At 35.2% G+C, this 9197-nt stretch overlaps 1 pseudogene; it reads right to left on the bottom strand.

Annotated features, from left to right (window-relative positions):
- Positions 1–4869: 4869 nt before the first annotated feature.
- Positions 4870–8794, bottom strand: LOC120148506 (annotated as a pseudogene).
- Between the last annotated feature and the right edge of the window lie 403 nt (positions 8795–9197).

Below are 9197 nucleotides of genomic sequence, written 5' to 3' on the forward strand. Positions count from 1 at the left end.
AAATCCAAAAGGAAAAAAACCACGTAAATCTTGGTGTTCTTTCTTTTCGATTGTGTTTATTTGTTTGTTGATAATCGATCCGATATTATAAAATATGGTAATGACTATTTATAGATTGATTGGGTAAATAGATTTGACTTTCAGATAATAGATTTAGTTAGTAGATCACGTAAACATGCCAATAAATCGTAATTGATCGAACGATATGAAATTATGAAGGTTTCGAGGAACTCTAAATATTTTGAAGATTGAGTAAGTTTATAAGAAGAAAAATGATAATGAAAGTGTGACTTATGGAAAAGTATGAAGGAGATATAACAACCTTCTTAATAAATTTTTTCTTAAAATTTAAAAAGATATAAAATTGTCAGCATTTGTCCTAGACGTTGTGGGCACGAAATAAATTTGATGACAACATCACTAATTCCTAACACAAGCATTTCCCGTTAGATGGTAGACTAGGCTTTTCAATTATTGCTCTTCGAAATCATAATTTGCTGCTACACTTACTCTCAATAATTACTTTTCGAAAAGCATCACAATCAGAAGAATAACTCAATTACGATACAAATATTTCAATTAATGTATAAATTCCGTGATGCATTGATTTGGTGAATGCATAGCTTGTGGGAGATATATACCTTATCGGATTATCTGTTGAGATATTGATTCATGATCGATATCTCTTTTTATCAGCAGTGCAACTGTAACGTATTAAAATACAATATATCCCATAAAGATATGGGAAGCTTGGCATGTAGTTAGCGAAGCAAATGACCAAGGGGTTTCTTTTAGATGTAATGGAACCAATTGGGTTGGAAAAAGATGTTTTGAAAAAAAAAGCTTTAGGGTGAATATTAAATTAAGAGGTAAGCATGTTGGGTGGTGCTTATTTCTACCATCATTACACTCGTGCCTCCTAACCTTGCAAGATTAGGAATGGTAGAGACAAGCCGAGAAAATAAATTAATGATAGAGAAAATGAAAAATCAAGATTAAATTAATGGAATGGTATAACTAAAAATAAATAAAAAGGAAATGATGGAGAGAAAGCAAACGTGCGAGAGCAAGGTTCTCATGATGGGTTATTCCCAAGTACAGGAGGTCTTCCCTTCAAACTCACGAAATTTCATCTTTCATTATTATAGTAATCGAACGCATCTTTGCACTCATCAAAGTTTCGATTAAATAAACCTAAACGTTGAATTCAATTTCTTGCTTGCAAAGACATGAATGTTAGTCAATTTAATAGACTTTGAACTATTTAATTAATAATACTGCTCTCTTTTCTATGTTAAAAAAATGAAGACTTGATATGGGATAAGAGAAGGGACAAAGCAGATTGAAGGTTGGTTTGACAGATAAACTAGGGTTTGTTTATGAAAAAGAAAAAGGTGGAGAGATTCCGATTTGATTTGAGATATATGATGAAAAACGAAACGAGAGATTCCATTTAGATCAAAGAAAATTCAACTATATTTCCACTGCCGGAAATTGAAAAAAGTTTCTTCCCACCGAAGAATTAAACCCGGTGGATGTAGACTCCAGCTTCCACCATCCCCTTGGATTTGACATATCGATTACCATTATCTTCGGTCCCCAAGCTATTTGCAAATATGTAGTTGTGGAATTTACAAATGATTAGACTTGGATCGAAGTTAGTTATTATTGTCGATGCACATAATCATACTGGTTTGGCTATTATTATTTGGTTTCGATCAAGTTCCGCAACTGTTTATAGATATTACAAAATCAATCAAACTATATATCTCATAATTAACATGACAAACCCTAATTGCCATGAGTGGTATAAGGCCTAGGGTTATAGATGGTTTAAGCCAATCAGGACGAAGCAGGTTGCGAAGTGCAATATGGGGTTTGCAACTCTGGGGAATCATTCCATTAACAAATAATAATAACAATCTTAAAACTTGATTAAGAAGTAATTTGCACTTGCATATGGACCTCTCAAGAGTAATTATTATATATGATATGATTGAATTAAGTTTAAACATGTTTAATTTAAAGGAAGATAGGTGATGTTAACAATTAAAGAGTACGATCAATTATTAGTTGATCTAATGAGATATGACATTAGATCTTCCGAGTAAGGTTAGATATTTGAATTATAACATTGTGTATGAAAAAAAATTTACTAAGAGAATCGTTCTCATAGTAAATCTTTTTAATAAACGATTCAGATAAATCTATCGATTAAGGTAGGCAATTATATATAAAAGTCAGTTAAAATAGCATGAAATATATGTTATGGTGAGCAAGGCAAGCAAAGAGAACATTGGTAGTAGATAAAGCATAAAGGAAAGATGATTCGTCCAGGAGAAACTAAAAGAAAAAGAAGAAAGTGAAAAAGGAGAGTGGGGTTTGGACTTTCTTTGGTTCGTTCTTAGCGTTTAAATGGATGGAACAAACCATGTAAGGCCAGCAACCCAACCAGGCTAATGGAAAAAGAAAAATAAAGTGAAATGTGTTTGGCGATCCCGAGGAAGAAATCACCTTGCACTCCCCTCTACAGAACAAATCCCATCCAAACATTAAAAAAGAAGATCCCCAAAGATCATCCGATGACCTCTCAATATCAACGAAGGCACATGGGTGAATCCATTGCTGCCTCGTACGGCAATGGTTTATGAAACATCAAAAGAGAAAGCTTTGGTGATAAGTTCCAGGTTCTAGTTTGATACATATAGTCAGTTAAGCTCCCATACAAATCTCACAAAACTAAATCAAACCCATTTTAGCAGATGAACTTGGAGGAATAAACTTATATTTTCCAAATTTCTTTCTAGAAATTCTTCAGGTGTCATGATTCATAACAAATAAGAAAAAGTCAATGCTCAGAGAAATGTAAAAATCAAACAGCATACTCACCGAATTTTGTTCAATGCATTCATAGGAGTGGGGTGGGGCACAGTCAATCGATTGTGGACTCCAGATGTATGAAGAGTGAGTCGGTGGCTAAAGGTGAATAGGACACCCAAAACCAGGTACATCAGAAATTCAAGACCCTCAAGTTACAGTTTTATTAATGCCAAAAATCTAGTTTATCTGAGGCTCATACTCTACTAGCCATCAGAGTGAATTAAATTTATTTACCTGCAGTGCAGGCAGTTGCTGCTGCAGCACCAGTGGCATTGTTGTATGCAGCATGCGTGTTTAAGGGCTAATTATAGTTTAAAATTGGCATCAAACTAAAATTAAAAAATTACAACCTTTTCTGAAATGAATACAGCATTCTAAATCATGTTACTAACAGTAATCTCCTCATGGGATGCTAGACCTTGTCCTCTTTTGTAGGTCCAAAAATATTGAAAATCATTGCCAGCTTGGGGATCATACGCCTGCTATGAAACGTGACATCATAACATTCCATTGCAAATGGCATTTATTCATAAGATCATACCTAGCGAGAGACTAGGTAACTTGGGAGGATCTTGCTTCTGCTGTATCCCTGAAGGAGAATAGGAAGGAGTATTATCTGAGACATTCGAATATCAGAATAACTGTCCGAATTCAACGGTAATCATTCTACGAGACTCGAATGTGTAGCGCCATGGTAACAATCTCATTTTCGTACATATTTACTTGAGAGAACTTATCTTGCAATTTAGCCGTCTCTGAGTCCAACTCTTCGGCATCAGCAGCAGCAGGGGAATCAGACTTCTTAGGTGTTACAATAACTCCAGGATTATTAACGCTTCACTTTTGCCTTGATTTTGGTTTCCCCTATTATGTTGATTAGCTGCACTAAATATGCAAAGATAACTCTCATATAAACTTCAGGTATAAATTTTTTTCTAAGGATTCAAAATACTAGGAAGATGAAAGCTACAAGTTTTATTGTTTTTTATGAGGTAAAAAAAAACAATAGTTTAACTAACGAGCTAAATGTGCTTGCTCGCAAGTTTTCTTATGCTATTTTTATTTTAAAATATTATATAAATAAAGTCAATTTAAGAAGTGATTTTGGACCAAACATTATTTTGAACAATGTGTGAATTTATTTATTATTAAAACAGAACATACTCTATCATGAAACCACTTAAAATGTTTTATTATTATTATAATAGTACTTTAGTTTTTTTATATACATAAATCTATGGAATATAAGATAATATCTATTTAAAGGCTCTCAAACTTTTAATGAATAACGTTTATACCCTTCGTATACACAGTGCTCAAGTCCAGAATCTCCAGGGATTACAAAAATTATTTAACTGTTGAGACCGCTTGGTTCGTACTAATCCTTCAGTTAAATGTGGCTTCTAAATATATTTTCCTTGAAATTGGAACATTTGAAGCCCATTTGTATTTCGTCTTTGAAGACTAAAATTAGGCCGTGGATTGTAGGCCCATAAATAGCATGATGAAAATGAACCAGAAAAGAGAGAAAAAAAAACTAGAACCTCTGATCATCATTTTCAATTCTTCAAACCCCAAAGCATCCAATCAAATATGGGGGGAAACATGTATTTGAGAACGTATCTAACATCTAATCTACGCATAGTGTGACGAGTCCAATTTTAAAGTAACAAAGACGGTAAGAATCTAAGCAGAGAAATGAAGAAGAATAAAAGCTAAAAGGCGAAGGGGAAACCTTATTATTAGAATTTTGGGTGCCTGCCACGATGAACATGATTTAGAACATATTTCTTGCCATTTTTGTTCGGAACTTGGAAAGCTTTTGATCCACCTCTCCAATCCTTTTGCAGTACTCAATAGCGTTGTTCAACACTTCAACATATTATTCAAACTGTTTATCGACTCCGTATGTACATCTTGAAGCTCTTGATTACCTAAAGAATCAATAAACGGTTTGAATAATATGTTGCAGTGCCGAACAACGCTTGAAGTACTACGTATGAGTGGGAGAGTAATGAAAAAGCTTTCAAAGTTCAGTACAAAGATTGGCAACAACCATGTGTTAAACTGTGTTCCTTGTGGCAAGCCACCAAAATTCTACAAGAAAAAAAGTTACCTCTAATATTATCTCCTCTTCGCAGTGTTCGTACATATATGTAATGTGGACTTTGTGGTTAGTTGTGCCTCGGGCACATAGAATTTGTTTAAACACCAATGGTAAAAACAACGGGTCAAGCTTTCAAATTCCATTATCTAATTAATTTTGCCGAGTCTCACAAGTAGTGTTCTTGTATCCTGGCTCGGTTTTCTTCCCACCACATCCTTGCATGCATTTCTCCAAACCTTTCTCGGCTGCATCATACATTCAGAGAAACAAAAATAATGTTATCGCTGTAACATGATCCTTGATTTAGATATTAAGCTAACATACAGCATCATGAGTCAAACGAGCAGCATAAGGGTTAGAACCATTAGGTGTTTCGATCATTCACTGACTCCGTATGCACTAGGGAAGCTGTTTACACCCCACTGGAACCAAACTAAATCTTGTAGGGGAATGGAATTGTTTAAAGCTAAATTTACGGCCAAGAAGATGGAGCAACCAGCTAATAACAAGCAGTGAAAACATAGGATGGAATTAACCATTTGGCTTTTATTCCCATATTCTAATGACACGAACCAAGCAAAAGTTGTCACCTAGTTGGTTGTTACTGCAAGACTATGTTAACAGATTGTCCTATAATCCATCTATCTTCTATGTCAAACAAATCGCAAACCTGAATCGGACAGGTCTAAGCTCTTGAGTGCTGCCTGGAAGTGTTCTAATAGTGATGTAAACCCCTGGTTCATCCTGTTCAACCCATTCATTTTCCATGTCACTTGCATTACTGACAGAGAGCTCTTCAGACCGATCTGCCTCCCTTGATGAACTAGTCCTACCAGAGCCATCGATTGATGATGTCTCAGTCTTGACTCCGGTAAAGCTGGAAAGTTTTGGTGTCGAAGCAAGTGCAGCTGAGTCATAGTATTGATTCGATTGCATAGGATGATGATCCAGGGAATCTGATGAAAATAGCCCGTTCCTGTTGGCTGGACAAAGTTGTGGGGGCGTTCATTGTTCAGGGGTGGAATCACAGGACTTTCCTTTGCAGATTCAGTTCTTGATACCTGAAAGGGAGAGATTAAACTAATTTTAAAAAGTAAATACACATGGACCTGTTATTTTATATATGGAAAAAAAAGGAGATGATCATGGAATGAAATTGAAAGGAAACAGTACTCTTATGAAAGGAGTAAACCCAAACCAACGACAGAACCGACTAATGCTCGGGAGAATCAGAAAGTTAAAAGGACATGCTGAAGAAGCTTACTTTATCTTCAGATCCGGGGGGAGTTGGAAGTGGAACTGCTTGGCGATTAAAGCGTTGAACATTGTATAGTTTCATGACCTTATCATAGTTCTCCGCCCAACACCTTTGAGCTTGCCATTTATCAAACATTTCACGACTGATTAATTAACAAGGAAAAAAAAGACATATTAGCACTCCAAGCAATAAACAAGAAACTAAAGAACGAGTTAACAGAAATCATATGCTTTGATAAACTTGAACCCACTAAAGAAATGGTTGTATATTCAACAGAAATACAGAAGCCTAGGCCCATATGTGCTCTTGACCCCGTTAACAAGATAATTAAAAACATCATTTGACATTCAAAATGCCATCAAGAAGAACGGGGTGATTGAACAGAAAAGTCAGAGATGTTTAAGTTCCCAACTGACAACATAAAAGCTAAACTGTTCTTTGTGCTATACTGTCCATAGATAGTTCCTATACAATAATTATCATAAGTAAACATTCCATCCATATAGTGACCTAATCAGAGCATATAAAAGGCGGGTCTATTAAAAACACAGGACATTACCTACAACTAGTTTGTGTCGTGGGATGTGACACTAGATCCCTTGAGCAATATCAAGGGTTTGAATCCTAGCGTAGTTAATGAGGCAAACTGGATTGGGAGGGTCACCCTCATTATGGGCCTTTGTAGTACCGATCTGGATTAGCCAATGGATTGAATACAAGTGTTCTTTACCTTCCAATTAACTTAGGCAGACACCAAGGTTAAGACCAACTGCCGAAGCAGTACGAAACACATCCTGCTCAACCAGTTTAATCATCCAGCTCAGTTTAAACTTATTTAGGTAGAAAACAAAGGACCTATTGTCCTTTACCATAGTATAATTTGCCTGAAATGCAAAGAAAGCTATAATGCCAAGTTGGTCAATCCATAAGAGACTCGTATAATAAGGGGCCACTTCAATGATGCTATCATGGATTTTTCACTCTTGAAACCTCACATGAAAATTTAGTGCGATACTCACACGTAAAATAACAGAGGATAATGTCAAAATGTCCCAGCTCCAATTACCAGCACCACATGCAATGACAATCCAACAGACTGAAACCTTCAATATCAAACTCAAGAGCCAATAATGCATCCGAACTACAAGGGGACAATTCCAAAAGAAAACGATGATAACACTTGAAAACCTGATAATTGGTGTACTAGAAAAGTTTAAACGACGGATGACAATGCAAATATGGCCACTATTTCAATACCAAAAATGAATTATCACGTGACAGCTTCAAACAAACAAGAACCTTCACTCTCATGTATACCAATAACACAAGTACCTGAATCGAATCCTTTTCAGATCATTCCCTCCTTCAGGCAATAAGAAAAAAGTGATTAAGATACCAGGCTCCACTTGTGCAACCCATTCTTTAGGGTCATCATCTTCCTCCATGAAAACTGCTGATTCTGTACGGCCACTAACGGAAACCGGGGTACCTTCACCGCTGGGAATATTTTATATCTAATTTATCACAAAAGATTTCTATTTTTTTAATTTATATATATACTTTTTAAATTTTAAAAATAAAATTAGAAATTAATTATTTTGGACATGAAACAATCGAATATTTCGAATAATAAACAAGAAATAGAAATCTTTTTTAAAAAATAATGGTTGTCCCTTGTTCCCATATATAATGGGGTAAGGGGGAGGTAAGATAGTAAGCTGCCCCCAACACCAGGTTGAGCAGCTTCCGTAGAAAACCTCCAAATTATGAAATGCCCTCCGTGGGACTCGATCCCACGACTTCAAGGTTAAGAACCTTGTGCTCTACCAACTGAGCTAGATAGTCATCTCCTTTTTAAAAAAATTAGATATAAAATCATTGTTCAAATACTTATTTGATGTTTTAGTGTCAAATTTGTTATTTTTAAAACTTCAATGGGGAAAATGAAAATTTACTCAAATATTAGTGTCCGTTTATATAATTTAACTTCTTTAATTTTATAAATTTATCATGTCATGTCAGCAATTCATTAAAGATCTAACGACAATTAACTCTCAACAATCATAACTTAATTAAATAATAATAAATGTAACTAGATTTTAATTAAATAAAATTTATCAAATAACTTAATCAAATAATAATAAATGTAACTAGATTTTAATTAAATAAAATTTATCAAATATTATATTTTTAAAATTTAATAAAAAATATATAAGACATGAATGAAAGTAATAATTTTTATAGTTGACCATATTTTTTGAATAATAATTACTACTGAATAATAATAAATGTTATATTATCATCTTAAGCTTTTTACCCAAAAAAACACTTAAAGAATCAATAATTATCTGTCAAACACTCATTGACTAAATTTTACCGATCTAACACCTATTTGCTGACATGGACGAAAGGCGCGGATCACCAAACACGCTTTCCCTAGGTTTTCGTCCGAGCTGGCTTCACGTGGGCAAAGTGTGGATCACCATCCGTGCCTTCGTAATAAAGCTGACACCCGGCGGAAGGCGCGGATCACCATCAGTGCCTTCCATAAATACCTCAACCGTCCATCGCTCCCCCTTAATTACCACCTACTCTTCCCCCTATAAATACCACCTCATACCATGGTTATAAAAATCGGACCGGTCGGTTGAACCGTGAACCAGTTGCCTGTCCGGTCCGGTTAACTTCCAAAATCAGTTTTGCAATTAACCGGTTGAAAACCGGTAGAACTGGCTAAGAACCGGTAGAACCGGCTAAGAATCAGTAAAATCGGCAAAAGAACCGGTAAAACCGGTGTGAACGGTGTGAACCGCTGGTTTTGTTTTTTTTTTTTTAAAAAAAAATTAAACCAAACGATGTCATTTGTTAAACGAGCCGAGTCAAACTCGAGTATTTCTGAGCTCGACTCAAACTCAAAAACTTTAAAAGTACCCAAAAACTTGCGAGCTAAAA

This window comes from Hibiscus syriacus, unplaced genomic scaffold (genome assembly GCF_006381635.1).
Source record: "Hibiscus syriacus cultivar Baekdansim isolate YM2019G1 unplaced genomic scaffold, ASM638163v2 tig00110962_pilon, whole genome shotgun sequence".
Lineage (NCBI taxonomy): Eukaryota > Viridiplantae > Streptophyta > Magnoliopsida > Malvales > Malvaceae > Hibiscus > Hibiscus syriacus.